The sequence below is a fragment of the Bemisia tabaci genome, chromosome 3 (assembly GCF_918797505.1).
Source record: "Bemisia tabaci chromosome 3, PGI_BMITA_v3".
In the NCBI taxonomy this organism is placed as follows: Eukaryota; Metazoa; Arthropoda; class Insecta; order Hemiptera; family Aleyrodidae; genus Bemisia; species Bemisia tabaci.
Window position 1 is genome coordinate 40,533,899 of NC_092795.1, and position 8,710 is coordinate 40,542,608.

Consider the following 8,710-nt stretch of genomic DNA (forward strand, 5'->3'; position numbering starts at 1 on the left):
AAAATAAGCTCGCCTTCAATTTTAGCGCATAGGCAACAAACATGACGGGTAGCGCTAATCGTTATCCGCATTATAAGATAGGTATCATGTACATTTTTACGTTAGAAAAGCCCCACTAATGATGACCGAGGTCTTCCCATTCACGGAAATAATACCTCCCAAAAGATGAGATGTTGATGTGCATGTGGCAACCCAATCTTTTAGACTGCTCCCGCGGCAAACTTGTGCGGTTCATGAAATCGGGAGCGGGCGCGTAAAATAACAAAGGGCAGAAAATTAAACAGTAATTTCTTCGGCTCAGTTCGTCTAAGTAAATTTCCCGCGAGTAGAAATGTGGAAAATGTTTGAAGTTGCTCTTGAAAACCGAATACCGCGCGGAAAGTTAATGGAGAAAAGCCGACAACGGCTGGGAGCTTTGCGTTTTGCCTCCGTGCGTTGTTTCTCGCCCCCTTTCCCGAACCGACCTTTGAGATCCCGGTTTTCCGACCCCCGTCGCACCTCATACCTTAGCGTTTTCCGCTCCATACCTCCTCTTTTCAAAAAGGAATAATGTTATTTGAAGTCACTTCAAATGCTGTCGGGAGTAAATCACAAATGGAATTTTGTTCCTCATACCTAAAACTTAAAAGATTACTTCGGTAAATGTAAATATTCTGTCTGCACATCTTACCGAAGAAAAATTGTTTCATACGCACTCGCGAGTGATGTTTGTCCAATAATACCCTGTGATAAAAACCACGTGATTTTGTTTCAAACGAAACCTACCGAAGCCGAAAATTAGTTTTGACCTTCTTAATGTGTGTAGTTTCTGTTCAAAGGAACTTGAAGCCACACTGGAAAAAAAACACATTGGATCTAGAGTCCAGACTCTTAAAAACATCGACAAGAAAAAATACTCTTGATTCAATCGGATTTTTGCTTGCATCAAGAACCAAGCGCCAAGCCTTTTAATTTGAGAGGATTTCCTTTTGATCCAAGCAAAAATCCGATTGAGTCAAGAGTATTTTTTCTTGTCAATTTTTTCAAGAGTCTAGACTCTAGATCCACTGTGTTTTTTTTTTCCAGTGCATAGTGTCAGATTTATTAATTTTTTCACTTTATACGAAATCGATTTGAACCGCGTCAACAGAAGGGAACCAAGCCACATCATCTATTGCCAAATTTAACCGGGCAATTTAATATTTTACGAGAGAACGTTTGTGCGGATTGCGTTGAAAATTTTAAGGAATATGCTTCGCACCATGGAGAAAATTCACTGGAATTGGTTCGAAAATTCACACAACCGTTTTCGTGTAAAAAATTAAATTGCCCACTTACATTTGGCAATAGCTGATGTGGCTTGGTTCCTTTCTGTTTAACGCGGTCCATTTATGTGTTAAGGGGAGATTTGTGCAGTGGCGTGGCGTGAATTGCGATACATCGATTGTTATGCCATTTAAACCCATGGTGAAGAATCGATTATTAAGGTGTTCGCTGCGAACACTCTGTTTATCGATCCTTTTCCATAGGTTTAAATGGCATAACGATCGATATATCACAATTCACGCCACGCCGCTGGATTTGTGGGACATCCAATATCTAGAAGAATGAAGGAAAGGACCTGAGACGACTTTTAAAAATTAGACATTTTTAAGGATATTCATTACTTTCGTCTCTTTGTTCGCTCTGCGACTCTTCGACCATTCTTTTCGTCGCTCCTCCGGTAGGGTTGCATCTACCAGTAGCGTGGCGTGCTTTGCGATAAATCGATTGAGCTGCCATATATAAACTCGTAGCAAAGGATCGATAAACAGGATGTTCGCAACGAACGCCTTAATAATCGATTCTTTACCATAGTTTCAAATGGGAACATATCGATAATCGATCCCTCACGCCTCGCCACTGCACATCTACGAGGGCCTGACAGTGAATTCAGTGAGACCCACGGTATAGGATGTGGAGGGCCTATAAACAAATCATCATGCTTTGCTTTATGGTGCCGATTCAGTCCTAACGAACTCCACGAATTTACTGAATTTAGGTACATACAACTCTATAATAATGATCAATGAAATTTGGTTCGTAAGAGAGACTGCACGGAACACGAAAGAATGTCTGCCTTTTGATTTTTGCAGGTTGGACTTGAAATAGCCGAAGTCTTTGGAAGCTAGGCTCGGTCATCGTGAAATCTATTCTAATGACATTTCCGGACTGTCTTTGATGAGTGGTAGGTCATGTAATGGAGCGTGCCACGGAGTACGGGGTAGGGAGAGGGGGCACCATGCTAATTGGAGCAATGGGGGAGGGGAAGCACCCGGCCATTGTCGCCATTTTGTATAAGGGTTACTCATTTTACATTTGCGCTTGCCGAAAAATTCAAAGAATCTGGCTAGATTTGGCAACCATGTCGAGCAACGAGCCTGTGCAAGCCGAGAGGAGGCGCAGAAATTGGAATTCGACTAGAGATTCCCGATCGCGTTTCAATCAAAAATCGAGGATAGTGAGAGTGCGTGAAATGCGCGACTGTTCAGAGATGAGATGCGAAAGACGGCGAAAAAAATCGAGGAAGATAGAAGAATAGATATGACAGAAAGACAGGTGATTTTCATAAACTTACAAACGGGACGGTATATCTTACTGTTTGTTGTCTAAGGCAAGCTAAAGATGATGAATAACATGAAAACGTGAACATCAAGAATAAACTAGGGGGTACGCGGTACCCCCCCCCCCCCCCCCGGTTGCTACGCGCCCTCCAAAGTCTGCTTCGCGCGGACCCCTCTAGGTTAATCTTACATGCTATAAGACAAAGCTCTAAATTAAAAAAATCATCGGCGATCGTATTAATAATTGTGCGGCAAAGCGGTTCACTCATTTAAATTCGTGCTCCGTGAATGCGCGTGTTGCATAGGAAAAATTGAAGGGGCCCTTGTTTTGATCGCTCGCTCCTAAATGCACGCAATGCGCCAGTAGTCAATAACTATGACCGTGGCAAAAATACCGAATCACGGACCTCTGATGCCACCACATTAGATCTAGAGTCCAGACTCTTAAAAACATCGAAACATCGACAAGAAAAAATACTCTTGATTCGATCAGATTTAAGCTTAAATCAAGAACCAAGCCTCTTAATTTGAGCCGATTTCCTTTTGATTCAAGCAAAAATCCGATTGAATCAAGAGTATTTTTTCTTCTCAATGTTTTCAAGAGTCTGGACTCTACATCCAATGTGTTTTTTTTTCCACTGTACTTTGGCCGGAAGGTGACGATATGTGACCTATAGATTTCAATTGACGTCTCGAACATCTTGAGTTTGATCCGACGGTAGGTGAGGCGACAAATTCGTGGCTAAAGATGGCGACCGAGTGCAGATCTGGCGGCCTCGCGCGGCGTCTTAATCCTAAAAAGTCGCGCGCTCGCCTAAGACTTTGAAGCCGCTTTACCGACTCTCATAAGCTCCCCCGCCCCTCGAACCTCGTCCCAATAATCACGGTGATGTTCCCACGCTCGGCGGCTTGTATCGTTGTTCCAATGCCTTATTTTGATTGAATTGCTTTACCTAAAGCGCTGTTCCGTTTCATCCGCGCAGCGGCGGATTTAGTAAAGAAGCTCTCCATCTCTTTCTCACGGAAGCCCTCCGCTGAGGATAAACGAAAAGGGAGTGAAACACTCGCATGATCCCGTCATAAGCGGAATTACTTTTCGTATGCAAACTGGTCTTAATGCTTGGCCCATTCGATTTACCACCAATGCTAAGCACTCGCAGTCGGAGTGGGACAAGACCAGCCCATGGTTGAACATCAGCACTGGAAAAAAAACCACATTGGATCTAGAGTCCAGACTCTTAAAAACATCGACAAGAAAAAATACTCTTGATTCAATCGGATTTTTGCTTAAATCAAGAGGAAATCCGCTCAAATTAAGAGGCTTGGTTCTTGATTTAAGCGAAAATCCGATTGAATCAAGAGTATTTTTTCATGTCGATGTTATTAAGAGTCTGGACTCTAGATCCAATGTGGTTTTTTCCAGTGTTGTTTTTGCATATCCCTTGAATTCACTGAATAAAAAAAATGATTCTTAAATTTGCCGCCAAGAAGTATTTTTTCTTAAATCAAGAATTTTGCTGCTCAATAGAGACTACTTTTTTGCTTAACCTGAGCCTTATTTTCCTTGTATCAAGAAAAATTTAGCTTAAATAAGATGAAAAAAAAATTCTTGACGGCAAATTCAAGAATCATCATGCTTGACGCCAAGCACATTTTTTTCGACGTGTAGTTTTCAAAGTCCAGGGTCGGACTGGCTCGCATCTAAGGGCGTAGACCCTTGGCTGGTTAAAGGGGCGCATGTGATATATCCTGGTAGGGCATCCCCTACGTGGAGAGAAGCTCAGAAAATTTTGGCAAAGCAGCACAAGTTTACGTTATTTTTAGGTTCAAAGTTTATTAATCGTGCAGAGTAAAAATTGCAAAATTGGACGTATTGAAGTAACCGGCAGACTTCTGAAATTAAAGAAAACATAAAAAATATGGTCACTAGACGCATCAAAGCACCATTATTTCCAAAAGAGCCGAGCCAGTGCTGCGGCTTACACGAGCTTAAGACATGGGTCCGCAAATCCATCCTAAAAAAAGAATCAGACAAGAACCTGAAAAAAGAAGAAAGAACGAGTATCAACACAGCCGAAGACATGAAAACCGTATTCGGGCCTCTTTTTTAACTTTTTTCACCGAATCTGAGCAACACCTCACTGACAGCATACAGCAGAGCATTGAGAGCTCACGCTTCGCGTCATTGCGCCTTCAATTTTTCAGACGCAGCACGGACGTCCATCAAGTACGAATAGTTGTATCTCTGCGCCGTCGTTAACGCTCATCCTTTCCCTCGCTTTATTTCTACATTGTGATAATGGTTTGCGTTTGTCCGATATTCGTAATGGTACCTCAAACTAGTTGCATAGAGCAGAGCATTGCAAGTTCAAAACTCACGCCATCGCGTCTTACATTTTTCATATCCATCTTGCGCGAATGGTTGTATCGCGTTTACACTTTAGTTGTCTCTTATTCTTGAATTTCCAGCTATATTTAAGGTTAAATTTGCCTGAGATATGCAATGGTATGTCCAAATCAATAGTCATTTTGAAAAGGAAGACATTTGTTTAAAGGTCTCTATGTGTAAAAATCGAACCGACCATCGCCTCTGAGGGTTTTACACATAGCGAATGAAGGAGGGGTATAATACAGCGCCTGTGTGTCAACAAAAAGGTGAACATTTCACAAAAAAGTGTTTACGCTTCAGAGTAGTTCTTGGACTTCTGTTCACCATTATATTATGCATAAAAGCACCTTTCTTCACTCTAATTCTCTCCTCTTCCGATAATTTAAGAAATTTTCCGTATATATTCTCGGTCGTAATTTTTTTCCCCTCTTTATTTTGCTATCTACCAGAAGGGCGCGTTTTCGGCGCGCCAAGGGACGTATCTGCCAATGGCAGACTGGCCTTATGGCCAGTCCGAGCCTGTCAAAGTCTTAAAGGCTTTCAAAATTCAATTCATTGTCCATTCACTTTTCGCCTAGTTAAAACGTCTTTAACATATTTCAATGTCCGACATCAAACAAAATGCAATTTTTTTTATTACATTTACAACATTTTATTTAGAACTTTTTCTCCGCTTCGGTGTTGCTGGAGAAAGATTCAACACGGAATTGTCAACTAAGAAAACATAAAGCATGATAATCAGCAAATATAATGCATTTTTGTTTTTGCATCAAATCGATGAATTATGGTGGAACAAAAGAATGCATTTATATTACTCATTCATCATTAATGGAGGATATTTTCTCTGCTCTTTTTCCCCCGTTTTTTACTCAACGCAAAGATTCAATAATATCTGTCTACAGAATTAAGTTGCGGATTTGGCTCATGCAATCCGAAGAGACCCTTGTGCCCTGCTGCATCCCATCTATCCTTTATTCTCTCTTTTAGATGCTCCATGGGGTAGTACGCATGGTCGGATTTACCTACTTGCCGCCCATAGGCCACCTGTATTTTGCCGCCCTCTTCTCATTCATTTTATTGAAACATCAAAAAAAAAACCATCAAGTGAACGTGCCGGAGGGAGAAGGGTGCATAAGACGCGTTCACTCGTGTTGATTTGTAAGAAATGAACTAAGAAATTAAGAAAGAACAAACATAAATGTGGTTTAATAATTTTAACTTCCACCGCCGCCGTGCCGCGCTGACCACACTACGTTTGGCGCAATGCGTGAAGTATTCATGTAGTCTTGTAGGCACTGTGCGTTTCACGCCGCGCCGCTACGACCGCTGTTGACCGTACTGTGTTTTACGCAATGCGTGAAGTATTCATGCAGTCTCGTAGGCGCTGATATGTGTTACATGCCGACCGCCGCGTCGAGGGCTTCTCCTTTTCATCTCAAGTCCTCGTCATTTCTCTTTTGCGCCGCGCCGCTCCAGGCCAAATTACGTGTTTGGTTTCTCTCTTAACTCAACTAATTAAAGGAGTGCAGTCTTTTGTATCACCAAAATACGACAAAATTAGAAATCAATGAACTCTCAGGAAATAAGAGATTTTTGTCACCTTTTCTTGTTGGTAATTTTTTCTGAATCCGATTTTTTTGTACCTGCTTTTAAAAAAATTGCAAAATTTTGCGCCCCAAATTTGCCGCCATGGGCCGCGGTCCATGTGGCCACCCCCTTAATCCGGCCCTGGTAGTACGGCTTCTTACTACCTATCCCATCTCGTGCCGTCCTTTTTATCCATATTTAACTTTTTTACGGCCGTCAACTCGGGCGCGGTAAACCGATGACGTCATATAGGTTCAGATGTTCTGGGCGAGATCAAGCAAATTAAAATATCACAGAAATCTCGAGATGAGCGGGAGAGGACCTGAAATGAAATAAATACGCTAATCGCTCCGAGGAAAAGCACACGGTATGAGAGTCATGCTCAGAATGCGAGTAATCATGTCGCAGTTGTAATTGCCATCTCTTTAATGTATAATGTACCCATCCGCCAGCCTCACCTCAATCTGCATTTTATTAATAATTTATTTTATGAACGTTACCTTTCATTATAGACTCATAGATGCTATAAATCCTACGAACCAGTGTTCGAAACTCACTTTTGAGTTTTAATAGTCACGTGGCGCATAAAGCCCGATTTTTAGGCGCCATTGAGGATTTTTAATGGGCCTAATTGACTTTTTGCCTATATATTATGGCGCACTTATTGGGAAGTTAGACGCAAGATGTTTTCGGAACAGAACCAGTAAGTAGCTGTAACTAGGGGGAAGACAAAAGCACTAAGAATGAAATCGTTAAAAATAGAAAAAGCTTTCAATTGTACTGTTGAAAATTCTGAGTTTTTTTTTAATTCAAATAGATTTGTCTCTCTTTCTTTAAGTGACTTCCTATGAAAATCCAGATTTTTAGGGGGCAATTTTTAGGGGCCACGTTGGCGCAGAGCCTTCATTTTTTAGGCGCCATGGCCGATTTTTTAAGCTCATTTGGCGCGTTGGCGCCTCAATGTAGGCAACACTAGCAACTACGTGGTCGAATGGTGGTATCGTCGTGAAATGGCAGGCTCACTTGGGGCCACTCTCCAAAACTTGCTTTATTTTTGAGGCGGAGGAGGTTACTTCAAAGTCATATCCGTTCGCCCTCATTTTTAGCGTAGGTAACACGAGCCTCTTCGACCGAATAGTAGTGTCATCGTGAAATGGCACGCTCACTGGGGACACACACAAATTAGAGTTTTTTACCTCACGGAAAAAGATTACATTGACACCACGTCAGTTCGCCTTCAATTTCGGTGTAAGCAACACAAGCTCCCATGTGGTCGAATAGTGGTGTCATCCTCCATGTGACGCTCAGACGGTTTCTGTCGTCGATTTTGACGAAAACATAATACATTTCGAAATGATAGGGAAGAATATGGAAAGAGTGAGAAGGAGCTAAGAAAAGGAGGAGGGAGAAGAGGAGAAGAGGAGAAGAGGATGACAAAAGAGAGGAAAAAATGAAAAAGAAGTAGAAAATTGTAAGGAGGAGAAGAAAAGAGCAAGAAGAAGAAAAGCGGAAGAAGATGAAAAAACAATGAAAAAGAGGTATAGAGGAAGAAGAAGAAGAGGAAATGGAAATGGAAATGGAACAAAGGAAAGAGAGAAAATAGAGGAGAGAAAAAAAAGAAAAAGAAAAGAGAGATTGTAGAAGAGAAACGGAGAATGTTCATAGGGAAAATAGGAAGAAGACGAAGAAAAGAAAGGAGAAATGCAAAGGAAGAGGAAGAAAATGGAGAGAAGATGTTGAAAATAAGAGATTGAAAGAAGACGGAGAAAAGTGAAAGAAAAAGGAGGAAAGTGAATGAAGAAAAAGAACACAGATGGAAGAAGAAGAAGAAGAAGAAAATAGAGGGAAGAAGAGGAAAATGATAGCAGAATCAACAAGAATCGATCGAGACAGATGCACAGATGAACGTAAACCGAACGTGATTTGATCGAAAAAGAAGGAATACAGGAAAAAATTTGCTAAAATCCATATAGTCTAGGAACAGTCACACTCAAAATGAAAGACGACGGTTGTTACAGTGACGAGCTTTCTCGCACGTCCGACTACCTATGCAGTTCGTTATTGAATAAGATTACCAATATACACCGCTTCAGTACGTAACGTAGCAAAGCAAAGGAGAAGAAAGCGCCTTCAATCGCACAGCCAGCAATCC

The 8,710-nt window shown here is 41.5% G+C and overlaps 1 protein-coding gene across 1 annotated transcript in view; it reads left to right on the forward strand.

Annotated features, from left to right (window-relative positions):
* Nucleotides 1-2,239: 2,239 nt before the first annotated feature.
* LOC109032359 (cathepsin B-like cysteine proteinase 4) overlaps nt 2,240-8,710 on the forward strand; it is a 150,332-nt gene continuing 143,861 nt past the window's right edge. Inside the window, exon 1 of the mRNA XM_019044440.2 lies at nt 2,240-2,243. The gene's annotated coding sequence lies outside the window, so the exon portion shown is untranslated. The remainder of the gene's footprint in view (nt 2,244-8,710) is intronic.